Source organism: Ovis aries, chromosome 16 (assembly GCF_016772045.2).
Source record: "Ovis aries strain OAR_USU_Benz2616 breed Rambouillet chromosome 16, ARS-UI_Ramb_v3.0, whole genome shotgun sequence".
Lineage (NCBI taxonomy): Eukaryota > Metazoa > Chordata > Mammalia > Artiodactyla > Bovidae > Ovis > Ovis aries.
The window spans coordinates 62856491-62880912 of NC_056069.1; the positions used below are offsets into that span (position 1 = coordinate 62856491).

The window sequence follows — 24422 nt, forward strand, 5'->3', positions numbered from 1 at the left end:
ACTTGTGTCTATGTTTGGGCTTCCTAAGGGGTGGTGCTAGTGGTAAAGAACTTGCCTGGCAATGAAGGAGACATAAGAGTTATGGGTTCAATCCATGGGTCGGGAAGATCCCCTGGAGGAGGATGTGGCAATCCACTCCAGTATTCTTGCCTGGAGAATCCCATGAACAGAGGAGCCTGGTGGGCTACAGTCCATAGGGTCACAAAGAGTCGGGTACGACTGAAGCAACTTAGCAACAGCAGCAGTCTTTGATTGTGCTCATCAGTTTTTACACGTAAAAAGATTATAGGTAAACAACCAGATAAACATAGACAGATGAATAGATTAAAGGAGAGAAAATGGGTTTGAATTGTGCCTATTCGGTTTATGCATACAGAAATATTAAAGACAGATGAAAGATAGTCAAGTAGATAGACAGATAGAAGGAGACAATAGGTTTGCAATGTGCTTCTGGACTGTGACACAGATTTGCACACATGGAGGGGGATTTGCAGGGCCAGAGGGTACTTTGACCCCAAGTGCTTGCCTGGCTGAACCAGTAATAAGTAACAGAAGTTCGGGGCAGTCCTTGTGGCTTTGACTCCAGTTAGGTAAATTAACTGGAGTTCAGAAATCCCAGAGATTCCAAAAGGCAATGAACCTTGAAATCTGCCCCCCAAGGACCTTCACCCGCCCTACCCCTTCTGCCCCAGCATCACGCTTCCCATAGCATTTCCCAGGTGGGTGGACTCCAGGGCTCTGAGACCAAGAGGAGCCCACCCGAAGGGGATTATGGTTGGAGCTCCTGCTTTGCCTGTAACTATTCCGCCCATTGTTCCTCACCACCTGCATTCAAACCTGGAAGGTGCTGGGCTGAGTGAGAGTGTGCAGGGCCTGGACCTTGGTTGGGCAGTGTCCAGTAGAATAAAGAGGAACTGGTCTTCACTCTTTCCTGTTCTGGGCTGGAGGGCCCACACCTCCCTACATTCGGTGATTCACTAGGAAGACTGACAAGACTCCACGATGTGATTTATCCTAAGATTTATTTCAGCAGAGGATGCAGAACAGAAATAGGAAGGAAAGATACATGTTGGCAGAATCCCCAGTTGTCCGGCACGGGACCCCCTGCCATGCCTCCTCATCTGAGCTCACTAAGCACAGGCTTTTTCTCCAGCAGAGAACTGCAGAGTCACTAGTGGAAAAAACCCACACACGCCTGAGGGTCCAGGTGTTAACGGGAGGTGGGTCACATAGACCCATCAGGCTATCAATCAGCCACAGCAACTGAAATTCCAGGCTCCAGCAATGAAACCAGGCGCGCATCATCAGTCTTGGCATTTGCGCAAAGCTGTCCTAACAGGCCAGCAGGGCATGGTCCACTGCTCCAGGCGAACACAACACCATCCATCACTGACATCACAGGCCTCCTGAGAACTATGCTCCCAAGGGTGGGCCAAGGACTGGTCAGGGCTCCAGGTTTCCTTGGAGACACGCAGGGAACAAGCAACCAGACTTGCTGTGTAGGTTCTTCCCATCGTTTTAACATCGTTACACGGTCATCAGCCACAGGTACAGGTGCATCTAGAGGCTTGGGCCACTGGCTCCATCACTGCGTCCCCAGTCAAGAGGAAGTGGGAGAACATGCTGGAAAAGCAACCAGATGACCTCCTTTCAAATCGTGTCACTCCTCCAAGCCCATGATCTCATGTATTTCATCCAAGGGAATGTTTGTGAAGTTGCTCGATTAGGTGACCTGCCATGTAACAAGTTCCTATTCTCCCTAATCGTTGCATTTCTTCAACATCTGTCTTTCTGCTTTGGCCCCTCATTTCTGAGAAGATCCAGAAATCCATAATCCTCACTTAAGACTGATTCAAGACATCAAGTCTTGGAGGTCATTTGTTGATCTGTTTTTAGAGGATTTAGCTCAGCTAAACTTACCCTCCCCCACCCCCAACCCAGCACTCTTTACTTCCACAAAAATCTTTGTTCCTTTTTAAGGAAGTTTGTAAATCCAGTGTGTCCCATGTATTAGCAATATATTACAATATTGAAAAGAGTTCATTTACTGGCAAGAGGGCATTCATTTAGCAAATATTTGCAGAGCATTTCCAGTAATAGTCATCCTTTTTGTTTGGTGACTACTTATTGGATGCACACTCTGTGCAGGGTGCCGTGTCCGGGTGGGGATTCAGGAGATGCTGTGGATCACAGACCCAAGGGTCCTGCTCATGAAGATTTCCATCTGTCTGCTAAGTAAGGTGACCAGCTGTCCCAGTTTGCAAAGGACCGAGGAGTTCCCGGGATGCAGCATTTTCAGTGCTATCATTGAGGCAATCCTAGACAAACTAGACAGGTTGGTCACCCTACTTCTAAAACAGATAACTACACAATGAACCTCATGGTTAATTACTCCTTTGAATTGTTGCCAGTGCCGTGAGGCTTCCAACAGAGGGCCTACACTCCATGAAACAGCCCCACCAAAGACACTGCGTCCAGTGTCCCAAGAGAACAGCCTCTGCCCCCCACCCAGCCCCGACACCAGGACAGACCCAGCCTTTCATGGCCACCACAGTCTGGGACTCCAAGGCTATTGCCATGGAAACCAAGGCCAGAGGCTCAATGTATCAAAGCTGGGGGATAATCTAGAGTAACCCCCAACCCCACCAAATCTCTCTGCTGAGGCCACCGCCACCAAGAGAGCTCCCTTGAATCACCCCAGGTGAAGTAGGGCCCAAGAGACTGCTCTCGACACCCACCACCCACCCCCACCCTGAGCAGGAAGCCCTTCCCATGAAGGGTGACTTCAGGCCCTCTGCTCTGCAGACTTGGTGAGTCTCCTGCTGCTTCAGTGGCAGAGAAACTAAGGACCAGCCTTTTGTATGAGGCTCTTCTCCCTGGGATGTGTTCCTTCCCAGGAGAACCGCCCCCCCCAACCCCGACCACCCTGCCAGGCCCCCTGGACTGGCCCTCTCAGAGGTGGGTGCCAAGCAAGTCTGACCCTTCTCCCATGCCCCAGCCCTGGGCATCTGATACTCTTCTGTAAGCAGACTTGCATGCTTTATAATCAGAAAAAAAAAAAAGATTTATTTTAAATAAGCAGTAAAAGCATGACTTCCCTGGTGGTCCAGTGGTTAAGGCTCTGCACTCCCAATGCAGCAGGCACGGGTTCAATCCCTGGGCAGGGAGCTGGCTCCCACAGGCCATGACTGAAAGATCCCACAAGCCTCGACTAAGACCCGTGCCACCCAATAAATACAAAGTAAATATAATTTTTTAAAGAGATGCTTAATTTCCTAAAATAGACACAAGTTCCCAGTCTCCACCCCTACTGTAGCCACAGCCACAGAGGGGAAATAATGCTACTGCCTAACCAGTTCACTCATCTTGAATTATTTATCGATTTTAAGGTGAGCTAGGAAATAAAATTGAGATGACTTTGGGAAATAAAATCTGGACTTCCTTTTTTCCTTCTTTCTTTGTCCTGTGGGGCTGCGTCCTGGCTTCCCTGGGCTCAAGCTGTGCTGAGCTGTGCGCCCTGCTCTGGACGCCTTCACAGCTGTGCTGACCCCGGTGCTCTGCTTACAACGGCTTTGCCTCTTAATCCTCAAGTTTAGGATGGAAAACACTGGCTGTTCTGATTTCAGGAGGCCGGCAGACTGCTTTTGCAAATAACCTGGACAGTCTCCTGAAGGTGCCTGTGAAGTAAATGCCGTTCAACATGTTTGAAATGACCCAGATCCTCTGGGGAAGGGAAAGGCAACCCACTCTAGTATTCTTGCTGGGGACATCCCAAGGACTGAGGAGTTCGGCAGGCTACAGTCCATGTGGTCGCAAAGAGTTGGGCTCGACTGAGCCACTAACACACACACACACACACACACACACACACAAGCGAGAGGCTGTGACAGGTTGTGGTCTATCAGGTTCCATGTACTGGAACAGTAAGGCAGGCCTGGCCCTGAGGAACACTGTGAAACTACCACACGGCCCCTGGAGCATATCGATTTTATTCACTCAATAATCACGTGAGATGTAGTGCATGCCTGGCCTTTTGCCACCAGTTGGAGACGCAGAAAGAATGAAATATAGACTTTACATTAGTGAACGCTTTGGGCTGAAGAATAAAAGGAACCGGAGGGAATGCTAATAGCATCCAGGAAAGACTCAGGGCCTAGCTGGGCCTCTGAGCGTTTGGGACTAAGCCGATCCTCTCCAGGGCTTATCTCAGCCTCTGAGTTCACCTTCTCCTACCCCAGCCCAAGCCCCTCCTCCAGCAAGGACCCTGGGTACTCACCAGCAGAGTCTAACATCAGCGGCTCCCTCCCCAAATTCAGGAATCTCAGGGAAGGGCTCTGATTGGCCCAGCTGGGATCAGGTGCCCACATCCAACCAATCAGTGGTGGTCATGTGAGTGGCGTCTGTAACCACTCCCATTGGCACCTTCTAGTGGAAAGCACACGCCCCAGGCAGAGGCCGGCTCCCACTCTCAGCAGAAAAAGAGCAATGCCCACCTCAGCGCTGCTCCAGGAACGTCCCAGCCTACCTGGGGAGAGAGTCAGAGGCCCTCTGAGGAGTTCCATGACAGCCGCGTGCACGAGGCCTCTGTTAGTGTGAAGTGTGAGTGCATCTGCTTCCCACGTGGCTACCTGGAAGGTTTCATCCGGAATCTGCCCAATGGAGTGGCGAAGAGGGGTGAACAGCTGGCCTTCCAGGAGGGGCCTGTGTGAAATAAAATTCCTGATGTTTAAGTTCCTGTCTGCGGTGTTCTGTTACGCAGACCCAGCATGCCCCTGAAATGAGCGCAAAGACGGCTCCCAGCCATCGTGTCCATGGCCCCACGGCCTCATTCTTTGTTTGTGCCCTGCTCCCTGAGGATCTGAGGGCAGGCTTCACAGCAGTGCTGCCCAGAGGTCGTGAGAAGCCGTCATCCCCCAGGCCTTCTTGTCGCACAGGGAAACAGTTTCTCAATAGGGAGGGAGGTTGTGGGAAGAGCTCTTTCCACTCAGGCTCTGCTCCTAGATGAGGGTGAGGCTGGGGGCAGTCACAGCAGGGATTCGGGTATCACCTCCAGTGAGCATCAGGGAGGGTCGTTTCCCTACAACCCCAGCCCAGCCTGGCCCCGTCTCACCTGCCCCCTCCTCTTGAAGACGAGTGTGTCCAATGCCACCCCACATTCTGGGGACTCTGGAACCCCAAACCCACCTACGAGCTCTGGAGCTCAGTCCTGCTGCCGCTGCGTCCATCTGAGCACTCAGCTGGTGCAAACCCCTTCGGCTTGAGGTGGGGATACAACAAGGCACCCGGGCTCCAGCACCTCGGAGCATCCCTTCTCTGGGATGGAAGCTTGGGGCTCAGGCAGGAGGCTCTTTTATTTCTCCTCTCCCAGCCAGCCTCTGCCTCTGCCTGTCCTGAGATCCAGAGTGAAATCTTCCCAGTGATACCATTTCCAGGTCACCTGGGGACACAGCCCTCTCAAGACAGGCGTACCTACTAGGGTTGAGGGATTTCCACAGGCATGACAGGGAACAAGTTTCCCTAGCAAGCTCACTCTGATCTTGTTATGATTGTATAATTATGTATGTTACTAAAGTTACCTCTTTATTCCACCTTCATTCATGCCCAGCATGTACCATGTCTGAAAGTGCTGTGTGTTAGTCGCTCAGTCATGTCCAACTCTTGTGCCCGCCAGGCTCTTCTGTCCATGGGGATTCTCCAGCCAAGAATACTTGAGTGGGTTGCCATTCCCTTCTCCAGCGAATCTTTCTGACCCAGGGATCAAACCCAGGTCTCCTGGATTGCAGGCAGATTCTTTCCCATCTGAACCACCTGTGCCAAGCCCTGTACAAAGGGTAAATGATTGCATGCTGTTGATGAAGGCAAACCAAGTCATGGCATCTATAAAAACAACTGTGCTATTAAATAAAATACAGTATGAAGTACCTTATGTCATTAAGCTGATCCGGAAAGGCTGTTTGGTACCAAGCCGGGTCGGAGCACTGCCAGGAAGGGGCGCTATCAGTGGTGGCCTCTTTCTGGATAAGGTGTCTTCCTGCTGCACCAGACACCTCTGATGAAACATATCCATTCCTTAACATGACCGACGCTGCTTTGGTTTTCAGAGCAAGTGTCTCAGGGCCCTGGGGACGGTGTGATGCAACCCTCCGCTTGCTCTCTGTTTACAGTTTCTGACAAACAAAGACGTAATTGCCTCTTGTAGTTTGGTCTGATTACTTTCCTGACACCCTTGGGAGAACTCAACCCCCTGTCCCCTGGGGGCGCTGGGAGTGGCCACGTGGGTTTTCTCAGAGGCAGCATGGGTTTCAGGTGATGGGCATAGAGAAAGCCAGGGGTTCCTGGGTCTCTAATCTTTAAAAACCTATAGTAAACCGTTCATTGGCAGCTTCGCCCATCACTGTCTTTCCTTCTGGGAGCCACTGCGGATCTTCCCCTAAGGGCCAAGGGGAGGCCCCCTCCTCCCAATTCTCCATCCGTTTCCTCTGGTGCTGGAAAGTCAGACCTCCCCACAAGGCTGCAGGGACTACCCCCCTCCCCTCGCCACTCCCCACTCCCCACCCCGCCTCCTCTGCCCCAGTAGTCATGGTTTCAAATGAGGAGGCGGTGGGGAGGGGGCAGGGTCTAACCTAACACCTGCAGAGCCCTCTGAGAGTGGCTTTACAGGAGTTTCTAGCCAGCGTTGCACACCACCTTCTGTGCTCATCCATCTGCCTGTACTTAAGGATCTTTTAAAGCATTTAGAACAATATTAACAGTAAGGAAATTAACATTTGTTTGTTACTATGTGCCAGGCACCCAGGTAGCACTAGCTGTAAAAAAATCCACCTGCCAGTGCAGGAGACATGAGAGGGTTCAATCCCTGGGACAGAAAGATCCCCGGAAGGAGGGAATGGCAACCCACTCCAGTATTCTTGCCTGGAGAATCCCGTGGACAGAATCCCGTGGACAGAATCCCACTGAAGCAAAGTTTCAGTGGATGCAAGCACTGGTATCAGGTATTTTCATATACAGCTCACTCAGGCAGTGTCCTTGGCCTGTCTGTACCTCAGTTTCCGTGTCTGTACAAATGGACCTCACAGTAGTCATACTCGATCAGAGGACTGTTGTAATGACTGAAGTCACACACACAAGATGCTCAGGACAAAGGCATGGGACAGAAAGGACTCAATAAACATGAGGAGTTACATTTTTCACCTCCTTCTCCTCATCAAGGTGGCTGTTTTAGCCCACTTTATAGATAAGAAAGCAGAGGCTGGAGGAAATGAAGTAACCCTCACATGCACTTCAGGTGGTGGGGGTGGGGGGCATGGTGTGTGGTTTCTGCAGGAATTCAAACCAGGCCAGGCTCCTTCTCTGTGCACACAATCCCTCCTGCCCAGCCACTCAAAACATTTCTCAAATCTAGAAAATGACTATTATCTCCCTGGTGTGTCGTCATCATCGACTTTCAAATTCTTCTATGCAGACCCGGGGCTTCCAAATGGCTTTGAAATATTTTACATCCAGACCTGAAACAGATGTGTATAGAAGTTTCCTGAAGCAATGCTTCCCTGGTGGCTCAGACGGTAAAGAATCCGCCTGCAATGCAGGAGACCCGAGTTCAATCCCAGTCGGGGAAGATCCCCTGGAGAAGGGAATGGGTACCCACACCAGTATTCTTGCCCGGAGATTCCCATGGACAGAGGAACCTGGAGGGCTCCAGCCCAATGGGTTGCGAAGAGTCATACATGACTGAGTGACTTCACACTTTCACTGTTTAATGCACCCTGGTATTTTTCTATTCGGTCCTATTTTGTCCCATTTTTAAGAGCTGGTTTCGACTTGCTCTTCAGTGGTGGTTTGAAAACCAGCAACCAGGCAAGTGAGTTTACTCCGAGCAGGCCTGGCCGGGTGTGGTCTGAGTGCTCCCTCTGGGTTACCTGGGCCTCGGCTCCCTGAGTACCAGCTTCTCCCCAAAAGACCCCAGTCCTGAGACGCAGGGTCCTGGAGCTCCTGGTGCTCCTGGTGGGCACCAGAGGCAGAGGGAACGTGAAACACAGGAAGCCTGTCTCCAGGCCCACAGGCTGGTCTGGTCGTCCAGAGTCACTCAGCCATGTCTGAGAGCGTGTTCCTTAGTTTCATCCATTCAGTAATGCTTAGTCACTCTGTTGCGTCTGCCTCTTTGTGACCCCGTGGACTGTATCCCATCAGGCTCCTCTGTCCATAAGATTTTTTCAGGCAAGATTGCTGGAATGGATTGTTATTTCTTTCTCCGGGGGGGGGGGGGGGGGGTCTTCCCAACCCAGGGATCAAACCCGCATCTCCTGTGCCTCCTGCATTAGCTGGTCAGGGGCGAGGGTGGGTTCTTTACCTGCTGAGACATCAGGGAAGCCCCGCTTAAAAGGAATCTGTTCCTCTGCTGTTTGTATCTTGGTGCCCAGGGGCTGGTGCTGCAGAGTAGGGAGACGCAAACCTCGGACTGACGACCAGCTGGGTGCCCAGCGATGTGGAGAGAGCACGGGGAAGAAGCTGCAAGGACAGCCTGGGCCGGGAGGACCTGCCTTCAGGTGCCATCCTGAGTTGCCAGTCCAGCTGTGGTCCTCCCCTCCCTCCCCTCCTCCTCCGGCCCAGGGCCACGTGACCCTTCCCGGCTTCCTTTGCTCCTCGGAGAGATAGCCTGCAGCCAGCCAGGGATGTCCTGGAGCTCCTGGTGGGCACCAGAGGCAGAGGGAACTGACTCTGTGACCCCATGAACTGCAGCCCGTCAGGCTCCTCTGTCCATAGGATTTTTTTGGCAAGAATACTGGAGTGGATTGTCATATATTTCCCCAGGGGGGCTCTTCCCAACCCAGAGTTCAAACCTGCATATCATGTGTCTCTTGCACTAGCTGGGGGGAGGGGGGGTGTTCTTTACCTGCTGAGCCATCAGGGAAGCCCTAACACACACCCACCTGGCCCAGTGTGACAGCGCCATGTCCCCCATGCCCTCCCTTCCATGTCTGGAAGCAGCCGAGCACAGGGACCTCAGAGCCCATGTGGAAACGGAAGGGCCTTGGGTCCCTGAATGGCCACCCACTCATCAGTGTCATTCATTCTGATCTTCACATGAGTGAGAAATGTACTCCCATACATCTCACTCACATCACAAGACTCACTCACACCACAAGGCCACTAGCAGACATCGATCACGCCACTACACAGAAGTTCTCTGAATCTCTGGCCAATTTCAAAGCAGTGGAGCTGGATGTTCTTAAACCTAGCCAATTTCACTGAGCAAAAGATTTTCCATCGAAACAGAAGATAAATGTACGGGCTTGGATGGTGTCTCCCCAGACTCGTGCCGACCTGGAGCCTCAGAATGGGAACTTATTTGGAGATAGGATCTTTGCGGATGCCATCAGCTTAAGTTGATGTCATCCTGGGAAAGGGCGGTGTCCTTATGGCAAGAGAAAAGTTTGGACAGAGTGGACATACACAGAGAAGGCTTTGTGGAAACAAAAGCAGGATTGGAGTGATGCAGCTTAAATAAAAAAAAAACTCCATGGCTTGCTGGCAGCACCCAGGATTAGAATAGGGACAGGAGCATCCTCCCAGAGACTTGGGAGGGAGTGTGTCTGTCAGGTCAGGACTCCTTACCATCCAGAGCTGCTCCAGAAAAAAAAAAAAAAAAAATTCCTGCCATTTTAAGCCCCCAGCTCATGGTACTGTGTGACGGCGGCCACAGGAAACCAACACACTCTGTAATCAAAGCATCGTGTAATGTTTAAAAGCTGCACTATTTTTAGCCCAGTTCTGCGTGCTCCAAGGAAGAGAACACCCTGATTCTGTGCTTCCAGCTGGAGGATGGGAGCCCAGACCCCAGGGAAGAGAGCCCTCCACCTCCCCACCTTCTGGAGAGAGCCCCTTGGGATGGGGTTCCCCAGGCAAGTCAGGGCAGACAAGGTCTTTGTTGTACATTGTTCAGGTGACTAAGTCGTGTCCACCGCTCTGTGACCCCATGGACTGCAGGACGCCAAGCTTCCCTGTCCTTCATTATCCTTAACTATGCTTCCCTGGTGGCTCAGCTGGTAAACAATCCACCTGCAACGTGGGAGACCTGGGCTCAGTCCCTGGGTTGGGAAGATTCCCCTGGAAAAGGGAACAGCTATGTGCTCCAGTATTCTTGCCTAGAGAATCCCATGGACAGAGAAGCCTGGAAGACTACATACAGCCCATGGGGTCACAAGAGTCAGACACAGCTTGGCGATTAAACCACCACCACCACCATATAGTCCATGGGGATGCAAAAAGTTGGACACGACTGAGAGACTTCCACTTTCATCTCCCAAAGCTTGCTCAAATTCATGTCCATTGCATCACTGATGTCATCCAACCATCTCATCCTCTTTTGCCCCCTTTCTCCTCCTGCCTTCAATCTTTCTGAGCATCAGGGTCTTTTCCAATAAGTCAGTTCTTCAGATCAGGTGGCCAAGCTCTTGGCCAAGGGTAGATGTGAGCTCTTCCAGCCAAGGTTTCCAGTCAAGGCCTATTTGCCCTTGAAGATGGTCTGGCTCATCCTCCATGGGGATCTGGGCCACCAGGTAAGAAGGAGAAGGCAGCCTGGTGGATGAACACCCCGAAAGGCCAGACACACTCGTCTGTTGTTCCCAGACAGTGGGAGCCCATTTACTACGTGTATCGAGGCTTGCTGACCAGAATCAGCTCGCTTTTGATTATCATCCAAGTCGTGTCTCACCTTCATTTCAAGCATTCAGAAATATAACCGATGACGCAGGACATGGCTTCCTGGATCACATTAAAAGGCAAAACATACTTTACGCACAATAGCTAATCAGCTACCTCGAGGATGCTGTGATGAACATTCTTTACTGAACGGGCATCTCTCTAAAGGGGACTAATCACTCTGGGTGCTGGTTTGCTAGGGCTGCAGCGATAAAGTAATGTAAACCAAGTGCCTGAAACAGCAGAAGTTTAGTGTCTCAGTTCTCGAGGCTACAAAGTCAAGATCAAGGTGCTAGCGGGGTCGACTGTCCGGAGAATCTGTTCCAGGTCTCTTCTTCCGGCTTCTGAAAGTTTGCTGGCAATCTTTGGTGTTCCTAGACTTGTGGACTCATCACCCCACACTCTGCATGGCCTGGTTGCCCGTGTCCAAACCTCCACTTTCTACAAGGTCCCTGGCCAGATCACACTGAGGCCCACTCTATCTGGTATGAACTCAGATTCACTAATTACTTCTGTAGTCACTCTACTGACAATGTGACACCCTGAGGCATGGGGGTTAGGACTTTAGCACATGAATGGGGTGGCAGGGTGAGGAAGGGGAACACAATTCAACCCCAAACATTCCCTTTGAATCATTTTTGTTAAAACCTCTACCTTAATATGGTAGGTTGGCTTTGAAAAGTGAAGGTGTTAGTCGCTTTGTTGTGTCCAACTCTTTGCAATCCCATAGACTAAAGCCCGCCAGGCTCCTCTCTCCATGGGATTCTCCAGGCAAGAATACTGGAGTGGGTTGCCATTCCCTTCTCCAGGAGATCTTCCTGACCCAGGGATCAAGCCTGCATCGTCCGCGACTCCTTCATCGCAGGCAGATTCTTTACCATCAAATCACCGGGGAGGCTGTTTCTATGCACATATTATACTTTCACTTTTAAAAACAGTTTGCCAAAAATGAAAACTATCCTTTTCATAGGTGGTGAGCACTAGCTGAAAGAGGTCGTGTCAAGCCTTTAGCCCAAGGCTCCACAATCTGAACCCTCAGCAAACATGCGCTGTTACTGCTGTACCATCCCTTACCCAGCAACACACTTTGGGGTTCTGGCATCAGTTCGGGGGCCCTTAGGTACATGGGGCTTATCCTGAACCTCATCTCCCATCGCCAACACGGTGGTACTGTTCAACCACAGGGCATAAAGGGTGAACACAGCCCCCCGCCAGTTCACATTGGTCTCGCCTCCCAGTATGGGGTTTTGTCCCTAAAAAACTCACCAGAATATGTCTTCTGAGGGCTTTTTGGAATTCAGGATTGTGGATAAGGGATGGGACAACTGTGTGGTCATATCATGTGTTCTTCTCTGCAGCTGGGAATCAGATGGTTTGTGCTCCAGGCCTGTCCTTTTCAAGACGAAGCCAGGCTTCCCACTGGATGAGACTGGAGACTGGGAAAGGAAATAGGAAGCACTGCCCAGGGTTCAACTAAACAGATGCTGAGGTTCCCACCAGACCTCAGGCCACCCCGCCCTGGTGACTTCAGTGGGTAGACCTGACACGGCAGCCACAGCAGGGTCCGAGCCTGGCCCGGCCCACAGCGGCTCCTCCAGGCACCATCCTCCCCTGTTCCCTTGTGTGTGTGTCCGGGGCCTGGGCAGCCCAGTGGGCAGCAGGGGATGGGGCGGGTCTCAGGGGTCAAGGGGATGCCCAGTGCATGGTGACTTCAATCAGTTCCATTGAGCTACTCAGTCGTGTCCGACTCTGAGACCCCATGGACCGCAGCACGCCAGGCTTCCCTGTCCATCACCCACTCCTGGAGTTTACTCAAACTCATGTCCATTGAGTCGGTGATGCCATCCAACTATCTCATCCTCTGTCATCCCCTTCACCTCCTACCCTCAATCTTCCCAGCAACAGGGTCTTTTCAAATGAGTCAGCTCTCTGCATCTGGTGGCCAAAGTATTGGAGTTTCAGCTTCAACATCAGTCCTTCCAATGAATATTCAGGACTGATCTCCTTTAGGATGGACTGATCGGATCTCCTGGCAGTCCAAGGGACTCTCAAGAGTCTTCTCCAACACCACAGTTCAAAAACATCAATTCTTTGGCAGTCAGCTTTCTTTATAGTCCAACTCTCACATCCATACATGACCACTGGAAAAACCATAGCCTTGACTAGATGAACCTTAGTTGGCAAAGTAATGTCTCTGCTTTTTAATATGCTGTCTAGGTTGGTCATAACTTGTCTTCCAAGGAGTAAGCAGCTAGAAATACAGGATGCCCTCTTAAAAGGGAAGTTCAGATTCAACAGTGAATAATTCCTGTATTATGTCCCGTATAATATCTGAGACATATTAAGTATAACGTTGTTTATCTAGAATTCAGATGTCCTGCATTTCATCCAGCTGCCCTCCAGTGGGGGTGTCTCCGAGACAAGGCATCAGTGAAGGACAACAACCTTCACCAACCTGCTTAGACAGAAGGGGAGAATGCTGGCTGGGGGAGGGTGCAAGACCGTTTCCTGACCTGCAGGGCTGGACGAGAGGCCAAGGCTGTCCCCGAGGAGGCCATGCTGTCTCTCCCTGTCTCTGTCACCTACGTTCTCTGAGAGCAGATTTACCTCCGCTTCCTGTCTACCCCACACCTCTTCCACCTCCAGCATCACCTGCCATCCATGTCCAAGGCATCCTCGGAGGGACACGCTCTGGGGTCCCTCCCCCACATCTCAGTCAACCACAGGCCTGCCAGCCCTAACCCGCATCTCACTTCCTCCACCAGTGACATGGCCTGGAGTTCCTCTAAGTCGGTCCACTTGGAGTAGCTTCCTTCTTTTGAACACTCCGGGGGCAAGTGTTGGGAAGAAGATGGTGGGCAAGCCTAGAACTTGTTCAAACCCTAATCAAGAAAAGTTCTCATATTTTCCCCCTAGTCCATGACTATCACCTTGCCTCTAGGGTGCACACCCTACTCTGAAGCCCGCCGCCTGAGAGCCGAACTGTGGGTCACCCAGGGCATTGCCTGGGCACTGACATCCCGCATCTCTGTTAGGCTTCAGTGGCTTCTCAGAGACCCATCCTGACTCAACAGTCATCCAAGCTTGCGATGTCCTGGCTGACTATCTATAAGAGCAGATGTAACAAGTCTACTCACCTTGCCCCAGGTCTAAAGCCGGGTTCTCGAGACTAGCGATCTTTGGAACTGGGTACCTCGTGGTGGGGGCTGTCCCTTACACCATGGGATGTTCAACAGTGTCCCTGGGCTTCACCCACCAGATTCCAATACTGCCTTCCCTTCCAGCATGACAACAGAAACCTCTCCAGACAAAACCCAAATCTCCCTAGTTGAGAACCACTGCTCTTAAAGCCTCCAAGTCCCCTCATTCCACAGATCTATGACAGAGTGAAGAACGTGTTCACCGTGGACCCGCCATGGACCCGCCGTGGCTTTTCTGGGAAACAGTGGCTGTAACACCAGGAGTAAAACTCTTTTTTAAGAAAAGGATGCTATTGGTTGAGGCTATCTTCCAAATTAAGATGTTCCCATCCTCAAAGTTCATTCCCCTAATTAATATGTTTGCTGCTAGGAATTAACCGATCCTTTGTTTCTCTCTCAGAAATAATGTTTTCAGCAAACCTCATTTCCTGCCAGGACCCCTACTTCAGGTGCTTTGAAGCCAGAATGAGCCTAAAGCAGTGATGGGAACCGAAGGAAGCAGGCATTCCTGAGGGCCTGCTATCTGCTCAGTCCCTCCTCCCCAAAACCACGTGGTTGGCGTTATTCATAAGGACACTGATGCTCCCTGGGCTGATGCAACACACTCAGGGCCACTTACCTCATCATTAGCCGTCCTGGGAACCCCACCTGGATTCCAGAGCGAACTCCTTGCAATCTGCCCTCCTTCGTTCTGCAATTAGAGATGATAAAATGCAAATGCCCAGGAGGAAAGGAAACCATTGACTTCCTTTCACTTGTTACGTCTGCTCTTGCAGATAGTCAGCCAGGACATCGGAAGCTTGGATGACTATTCAGTCAGGACGGATCTCTAAGACTCCACAGACGCCTAACTGAGATGTGGGATGTCGGAGCCCAGGCGTGAATAAGTAAATAGTGAAAATAAATATTAATAGGTGACCCTTTCCTGCTGGGAGGGTTTCGTGAGGTCAGGCTAGAGCACAGGGCAAGGGTCACTGGACCCCTGAGGGGAGCCAGAGACAGAGGAAAGGGGGGATGTACAGTGCGTGTGTCTCACGATGCTGCCAATGGGTTGGGCCTTTATTGGCTATCAGCCAGGTCCTGTCTTGAGGGAGCCAGGGCAATCCAGGAGCAGCGTCCCATAGACATTCCTGTGCAGCTCAGTTGCCTTTCCTGGCCCCACGCAGCCAGGTAGCAACACCTGAAAGAAGTCAGTGGCATTGTTAGGTAGGTCAAATAGGGAAAAGGAGTCCAAAATGGCGGAGGCTAAAAGACAAGGAAGGGAAAAGCCCGTGAAAATAGAACAAAAGAAAGTCCGAGGACCGGAGTGAGGACCTCGGGTAAAACAGACCACACTCCTGGCTGGCCCAATTTACAAAGGACAGCCCCAGGGAGAGAAAAACATATAAAAAGAGGAGCCAAAGCTAGCTCGCTCGCTCGCTCTCTCTCCCACGCGCTGGGGCGCTCTTCACGTCTTTGGATCGACGTACCCTCAACGCCTCGAAGATGGATTTTCCTGCTATCTTCTAAATACAATAGAGCTGTAACACTGAGCTGTAACACACTGATTTGTCTAAGAGCTATAACATGGTCCGTTTGAGACCTGAGAGCTATAACATGGTCTGTCCAAGACCTGAGAGCTGTGACGCGCTGAGAGGGCTTTCATGTCCATCACTCCAGATCTTTGTTGTGACAAGACAAAAACTGAGGAGCATACACTTGCCTGACAGCATCATGGTTGGAACCCAAGCACTTTCCAGTCCAGCGGTTCTCAAGCGCTGCTGTCCATCAGCTTCGCCTGGGAGCTGGGACAGTTCCCTAGTCCCGGGCCACTCCCGCCATCAGGACCCCAAGATTTTCAAGCTCTCCAGTGACGCCTATGTGCAGCCAGCTCCCCCTCTCTGTGACAGAGCATAGCACCCACATTCTAATGCACATTCAGGCGATGGTGATCCTGGGATCTGCAGAAACTGAGTCAGAAGGCTGGAGTGGGCCTGAGATCCTGCATGTCGGGCCAGTTCCAGGGCGTGGAGCCAAGTGTGGTCCATCCTTCAGTGGTTGTCACCTGGGAGCTGGTTGTTCATGTTAGTTGCTCAGTTGTGTCCGACTCTTTGTGACCCCTTGGACTGTAGCCCGCAGGCTCCTCTGTCCATGGGATTCTCCAGGCAAGAATACTGGAGTGGGTTGACACTTCCTTCTCTGTCAGGGTCCAGCCCCGGTGGATCCAGGGTGATTCGAAGGTGGGGACAGAATCGGCGTCCTAGGAAAAATCTTAATTACAGATATATAGAGAGATTAGAAACAGATAGTGTAGTAGGAAAATTAGTGGAGAAAAAGAGGCTGAATAACTTGGTTTACGTGGAATAGCATCCATGCTCCAGATGGGAATTCAGCCAGAAAAAAGGGGAGCAAGAAAGAAACGACATTGGGGAATCAGTCTTTCCAGAAACTGTTGGGTTGATGTTTGCTGCTAAATCTCCATGTTCCCTGCCCTTATAATGAATATAACTAGCATATAGGAGAAATAGGTATTAACCTTTAAGCACATAGGAGAAATAAGTATTAACCTTTAAGATTAATCATGTTAACCTTGGGTTTAATAAATTCCTCTCTTGATTGTAACTCACTACACCCTCACCCTATAGGAATGTAACTTTATTTGGAGGGTGTTGCCTGGTTTAAGAAAAAACACCCTTAGAAGAAATAAGTTTTTTGGTTATCAGAAAGAAAGGATCATAAAATGTCAGCAGGTCTCATGGCCAGAAGATGATGTAAAATCCCTAAGACCTTATTATGTGAAGCACCTGATTTTGATTAGGGTCAGGACTGCTGACCCCCGCGTGACTCTGTATTCATCCCTATGTGTAACAAAAGGTGTATAAGCAAGCCCCAAAATAAAGAAATTGGATCAGTTTCTGGAAAGACTGATTCCCTCATGTTCTTTTCTTCTCCCCGTTTTTCTGGCTGAATTCCCATCTGGAGCATGGGTGCTCGCCATGTCTACTTACTTGCCCCGGTTTTCAAGCCCACTTGAGAAGCAGCCCAAGGAGGGGCACCTTCCGATATTCAAGTGGCACTGGTGGCCCAATGTAGATGGTGCAAATTCCTTGTCTTGGAATTTTATTGGTATCCCATGTAAACCAAGTTATTCAGCCTCCTTTTCTCTCCTACTATTTTCTGGCCGAATTCCCATCTGGTGCATGGGTAGCCACCAAGCCTATTAATTTTGCCTGGGCTTCTAAGATCAGACAGGGGTGCCTCAGTTCCTCCTCTCCTTCTGGAAATGGGAAGATGCCTGAGGCCTACGTAGGTGGTGATTGGTATTCCATGTGAACCAAGTTATTCAGCCTCTTTTTCTCTGCTAATTTTCTAATCCCTCTCTATCTGTAATTAAATAAGTTATTTCTAAGGACGCCGACGCCGTCCCCACCTTCGAATACCCTGGATCCACCGGGGCTGGACCCTGGCAAGAAACTGATCCCATTTCTTTATTTTTCAGGTTTGTTTATATACCTTTTTGTTATACATAGGGATGAATACAGAGTCACGCGGGGGTCAGCCCACCTGACCCTTGTCACAATCAGGTGCTTCATATAAAATTATACAAAGGTCTTATGGGTTTTACATCATCTTCTGGCCATGAGACCTGCTGACATTTTATGGCCCTTTCTGATACTGGTCAGTTGACCAGAAAACTTATTTTTCCAGGGGTGATTTTTTCTTAAATCAGGCGCCACCCTCTAAATAAAGTTGCATTCCTATAGGGTGAGGGTGTAGTGAGTTATAACTAGGAAAGGAATTTACTTAGCCTAAGGTTTAACATGATTAATCTTAAAGGTTAATACTTATTTTTCCTATATGCTAGTTATATTCATTATAAGGGCAAGGAATATGGAGATTTAGCAGCAAATATTGGCTCAACAAATGTAAACCCTTCACCAATGTTCCCCTTAAGATCTATTTAGTCTTAAGATAGTGATAAAGTTACATTTTTATATAGCAAGGACACAATGATTTATAACAAAGTACAGTGATCTATAACAAAAGAGAAAATTCATTAACTCAAAAAGTCTAGTATTGCTAACATCAAAAACTGCTATATTTCGTTTTCTATATTCCAAATACATTGATTAATATATTCCCAGGTGCCTAAGGATATGGAGGCCTGGCGGCAATCATTGACTCAACAATGAGAAAAGCCCTATGCTAATACTCCAAACTCTCTGTGCTGTTTATGGTTGAGAGGTTGTCACACAATCTAGTCTGTCAGCAGAGAGGTTTGACCTGAGACACCCTTGTCACACCCAAGGCAGGGAATTAGCAGTAATTATTGGCAGGACAAATGAAAAAACCCTTCACCAATATAATTTCTAATCAACCCACTATACTATACTAATAATTTTCTAACTTCTCAAAAAGTCTGTATTTAGAAAGTTTTGAAGCATCTCGTGCCTCTCAAGGTTGGGAGGCTGTAAATAATCACATGTGGCCGGACGAACCTGATTAGGGAGGCTAGAGGACCTCCAGAGGAATTTCTAAGTTGAAACACTCTTGTCACGCCCAGGAATTTTTATTAACTGGAGCTGCAAGTTAACTCCTTCTCCGAGAGAAATGGTTATGGGGGAGAGCCCCCCGTAAAGTCAGAGGTGTAGGTGAGAGCATAGAACAGACTCTGGTTTGGGGGGTAGATGCTTGGGAACAGGGGGTCTCCTGAGGCTCAATCATGCCTTTGCATATGCCAAGCCTCCCTCCTCATGACCTTTGCCATGGGTGGAGTTCCTCACGCTGGCAACCGGCACTTCTCCGGGGTAATCTTCCCAGGAACCAAACCCAGGTCTCCTGCATTTCAGACAGATTCTTTACTGTCTGAACCACCAGGTGCTGGTTAGAACCTTGAGAATCTCAGCCCCACGCACTCTTCTATCCCCCACACCAAGACCTACAAGTCAGAATCTGCACTTTAACCAGGCCCAGGGGAGGCAAGTACATGTTCAAGTTTGAGACTCTTTGCTCCACCTAATGCCTTTGTTTGCTGCTGGGGCAGTGAGGCCAGCAGAGGACAAGGGCCCAGGACCCCACAGCAGAAAGTTCTAGGAGCTGCATCCAAATGTCTTCTTTGCATCATTTGATGATCTCGGTAAAGATGATTTATTTTTCTTCATTTACTATGATTTCAGGCAATGTATACAGTGTCCCTCTCCTATTGCATTTAATTCAGGCAGAAAACCAGACAAAACCTAACCTAGGAAGAAAAGTAGGGATTAGTAAAATACAAAAATAAGACAGAAACAAGGTGCTTTCACTGGTTCTCTGATGAAAAAGAGCTAATAACTGGGCACCTTCCAGTATGGTGACTCGAGAAACACAGCGGAGGGGAAGTTCAGTGGGAAACTGTGGATCATTCCTACTAGACGAGTGATCAGGAGTTTAGCCTGTACCCAGGAATACAACTTCCTTTGCCTCTCTCAGGATGGGCTACTTTCAGCCTTGTGGTGAGACTATAATATAAGAAAGGCGTTAACCAAAAGGAAACGGCTGTTTCCTCTATTTCTAAGCCACAAACTCCTGCAGGACAGAGCTGATGAGTCAGTAGCCGTGGCCCTGATGTGAACGGCCAGAAGACTGTGACCATTTTCTAAATGTCTTCTTAAAGGTCAGCCTCCACCTCCGCGGTCTGGAGTTGATTTTTGGAAACAGCCGAAAGTTAATCAGAACCAGGTCAGGTGATTAAGGTGGTGACCAGACTCAGCTGCATTTAGGAGGCAGATCCAAGCTGAGGCCGCAGCGTGCCCTGCCTGGCTTTGTGTGCACCACCTCGAGGTTCTGGCACGGCAACTTAGGACAGCCCCAACGCGGGTTTCAGCAAGGACAGCAGCACTGGGGAAGCTCGGCGCTGCTCCAAAGTGTTCCTGTCAGTCCTACTGAATGGAGAACATGCTTGCAAATGCTATGACTGATAAGAGGTTAAACTCTAAAATATACAAACCACTCTTACAACTTGATATCAAAAGAAAAAACTGATTAAAAAATGGGCAGAAGTAAATAGATATTTTTCCAAAGAAGACAGACAGATAGCCAACAGGCACATGAAAAAATGTTCAACATCGCTAATCCTTGAAAGTGAAAGGGAAGTCACTCAGTCGTGCCCAACTCTTTGTGACCCTGTGGACTGTAGCCCACCAGGCTCCTCTGTCCATGGGATTTTCCAGGCAAGAATACTGGAGTGGGTTGCCATTTCCTTCTCCAGGGGAACTTCCCAACCCAGGGATTGAACCCAGGTCTCCTGCATTGCAGGCAGATGCTTTCACCTCCTTAGGGAAATGGAAATCAAACCCACAAGGAGACATCACCTCGCACCCGTCAGAATGGCTACCATCAAAAAGACCACGAATAACAAATGCTGGCGAGGATGTAGTGGAGGAAACACTCCAGCATTTCCACTCCTGGGTATTTATTGGAAGAAAACACTAATTGGAAAAGACACATGCACCCCAGTATTCCCAGCAGCATTAATTACAGCTTCTAAGATATGGAAGCAACTGATGTGTCCATCAACAGATGAATGGATTAAGAAGACGTGGTGTACAGATATACGATGGAATATTATATGGCCATTAAAAATGAAAGTTCACCATTTGCAACCACATGGATGGACTTGGGTGGTGTATGATGCTTAGTGAAATAAATAAGACAGAGAAAGACAAATACTATATGGTATCCCTTATATGTCCAATATAAAAAATACAGCCAACTAAAGAATATAACAGAAAAGCAGCAGATGCATACACACAGAGAACAAACTAGTGGTTGCTGCTGGGGAGGTGGGGAGAGGGCAAGAGAGGGAAGGGGATTAAGAGGTACAAACTACTGTGCGTAAAATAAATAAGCTGTAAGGATATATTGTACAGCACAGGGAACACAGCCAATATTTTATGACTATAAGTGGAGTTGTTGTTTAGTTGCCGTTGTGTCTGACTCTTGCAACCCCATGGACTGCAGCCTGCCAGGCTCCTCTGTCCATGGAATTTTCCAGGCAAGAATACTGGAGTGGGTTTTCATGCCCTTCCCCAGGGGATCTTCTGACCCAGAGATCATCGAACACACATCTCCTGTACTGCAGGCAGATTCTCTACCACTGAGCCATCAGGGAAGACCCTACAAACGGACTATAACCCTTAGAAAATGTGAATCACTATGTTGTATACCTGAAACATACAATATTATAAATCAACTGTATCTCAATATAAGAAAATAATAAAATCAAATCAAAAAGCATCACAAAAAATAATGGTTCTGTCGACAAAGCAGGTTCCTAGTCATCATATTCCCTTTGTCTAACATCTACCCTCACCTCATTTCCAGTAGTGGTTATGCATTTTTAGACATAAGACAGCAAGCACATTGTGGGTGTAAAGGACAAAAAGCAGGTCACCACCTGGGGGCCTGGTCACAGCAGATGGAGGTGACAGAGGGCCGGGCAGACGGCAAGGTGGGCAGCCACTTGAAACTGGAGGAGGCTGCAACAGGCTCCCACAGAGCCTCCAGAAAGAGACCGGCCCTCTGACACTTGATTTCAGGTTTCTGGCCTCCAGAACTCTGAGGGAGAGTATGTCTGTTGTTGTAAGCCACCCCGTGTGCAATATTTGTTGCAGCTGCTGCAGGAAATGAATGAACCCTGTCTGGGCTAGTAAAGCCCTCCTCTCCACTCCACCACCCTCTCTTCTGAGCCCTAGCTCACCTTCATGCCGTGCGGACGGGGCTTTGGTGTGTCCTGACCTGTGGCTGGCCCGGTGTCCCCCCTGAGGCTCTAATCCTCCTTCCCTACTAGCTCTCCCAAGTTCTCCATCAGTCCAGGAGGGGGTTTGAGTGACCCGGGAAGCTCACACTGGTGCAGACCGAGGTCTGTCCAGCTGCCTGTTCCAGCACCACAGCTCTGCTTGTCTGAGATGAACCGTGAGCTGGCCATCTTGGTGGTTTCCATGACAGCCGGCTGCTTTCATCCAGCTCTCACTCTGTCCCACGGGGGTGTGGACCTGAGCATCACCATCACCTGGGAGCTCACTGGAGAAGAAGGGTTCAGGGCCGGCCTAGACCTACTGGATCAGAATCTGCATTTTAATGTGACTGGAAAGGGGCTGCCGGGCCTGTAACCGTGAGAGACATGAGGGTCTAAACCCTTCTGGGATGATCCTTCTCACCAACACACAAGCTCTCTCCATTCAACTTCCTGTCTTTTCTCTCCTAGGTGGAGACTGTGGCTGCCTGGCCCCCCAGGGAAGAGGCGTGGTTTAGAAGCAAAAGCTTTTGTGCACTTGGTTTAACTTCCTGAGACTTAATGTATTTTGAATTTCAAACAACAATTCTCAAGCCTGGCTGGTGTTGTTATTCAGTGGGGCAGGTGCCCGGTGTTTAACTCAGTTAAAAAACATTTCTCCTGACCACATCCAGGCTCTCGGGGGAGCAGGCCCCCACCTCCCTGTGGCTGCCTGCCCTGTAATCTCTAAAACCAATCCGATTCAGGCCCTCCCTGCCGAGAACATCTGTTGTTTGTCCACTGGCATCTCCTCCCTTTTCTTCAGCAAAATCTTCTCCTCTGGGAGAAGGCAGCCAATCACAGCAGGGGCACCTCCCTCCCGTCACCTGTCATGTGACCTGGGTCTCCTGATGATCACATGACTCATACTTGCCTCTGTAGCTACCCTGTGCCCCTGGCCAGTGATTGGTCCAGCATTGGTTATGTGACTGAAACTAGACCAATCAGAATTGTCTGCAGGGGCTTTTTTTTTTGTGGGGAAGCTGGGAAACAGTGTCTCTGTCCTTTAGGAATCTCTAAACTGGAATGATGTCAGTGGGTCCGACCACACTAAGGTACTCCCCTCACTGCTGCCCGCCACATGGAGGTACACTCATGCCTCAGTGTCCACAGGGGATTGGTTCCAGGGCCCACTACAGATACCAATATTGTTGCAGCAAAAACAGAAACGAGCGAACAGACTTTTGGCACCTACCAGCCAAGCAGGCCTGCAAGAGTTAAGCAATCTTGGTTACTCTTGACCTGTGACTACTAACAAACACTTGTGGCTAGAATTGCCCTTCACAAAGCTAGTTACTCTCTGACTTTGTATGAGTTGTACTCTGCACCTGGCGTTCTTCTCGCCCTACACTGTCTTGTAGCATTCAGGAAGAAGGTCACGGCTGATAACTTCAGGGTCACCAGACCTGGTTGCTGAGTTGCCTGATGCCAGCTGTGGCTGTTCCAAAACTTTGCAGAAGGAAAAAAAAAACACCTGTGTAAGGATATAAACACCTCTCCCTCTTCCTGAGAAGATGGGCACAGTTCTTGAGGGGCTAGCCTGCTGTGCCTCCCCTTTGCCTGGCAAAAATAATAAAGCCACTCTTTATTGTTTCTTCCAAACTCTGTCTCTCTAATTGGCATTGATGGACAGGGAGCCAAGATTTCTGGCAACAAAATCAGGGGATGATCAAGTCCCTCATATAAGATGATGTAGTGCTTGCCTATAACCTACACACATCCTCCTTTATACTTTAAATCACTTCTAGGCTACTTAGAATGCTCAATTCAATGTAAATGCTATGTAAATAGCTGCCAGTACACAGCAAATTCAAGTTTTAGCTATGGAACTTTCTGGAATTTTTTTCTTTTTACTATTTTAGAAAATGTATCCTTTGGGAATTCTCTAGTGGTCCAATAGTTAGGATTCCATGCTTTTACTGCTTGGGGCCTGAATTCAATCCCTGTTTGGGGATCTATTATAAGATCCCATAAGCCACATGGTATGGCCCCCAAATTTTTTAAATTAAAAAATAAATAAAAAATCAAGGCTTCCCTGGTGGCTCAGTAGTAAAAATCCACCCGCCAATGCAGGAGACACAGGTTCAATCCCTGGTCTGGAAATATCCCATATGTCTTGGAGCAACAAAGCCCACGCACGCCAACTATTGAGCTGGCGCTCTAGAGCCCGGGAACCGCAACTACTGAGTCCACACACCACAGCTACTGAAGCCCATGCACCCTAGAACTGTGCTCCACAACAAGAGAAGCCACTGCTCCTGCAGCTAGAGAGGAGCCCCAGATCATCACAGCTAGAGAAAAGCCCCGAGCAGTAATGAAGACCCAGCAGAGCTGCAAATAAATACGTAACCCCTGTGGCTCAGCTGGGAAAGAATCCACCTGCAATGCAAGAGACCTGAATTCGATCCCTGGGTTGGGAAGATCTTTGGAGAAGAGAAAGGCTACCCACTCCAGTATTCTGGCCTGGAGAATCCCATGGACTGTATAGGCCATGGGGTCACAAAAGAGTCAGACACGACTGAGTGACTTCAAGTAATAATAATAAACAAATAAAAAATAAAAATAGTTTTGCTTTGAGGTTGGTTGAATCCATGGATGCAGAAGCCACAAGTCCAGAAGGCTGACTAGCTGTCACGTGGCACCCACGCACATGGATACACCTGCCTGGTGGTGCCCGGCCCCCCAGAGGCTCCCTGCCACGTGGAGATGGCCCATCTGCAGTGGGACTGCAC

The 24422-nt window shown here is 49.5% G+C and overlaps 1 long non-coding RNA gene across 1 annotated transcript; it reads right to left on the bottom strand.

The window, feature by feature from the left end:
- Positions 1-1005: 1005 nt before the first annotated feature.
- LOC105602628 (uncharacterized) lies at positions 1006-6288 on the bottom strand. Its single transcript, XR_009596723.1, has 3 exons — positions 5923-6288; positions 5577-5820; positions 1006-4701 (listed from the first exon to the last, which is right to left on the bottom strand). It is a non-coding gene; the product is annotated as an uncharacterized LOC105602628 (long non-coding RNA).
- Between the last annotated feature and the right edge of the window lie 18134 nt (positions 6289-24422).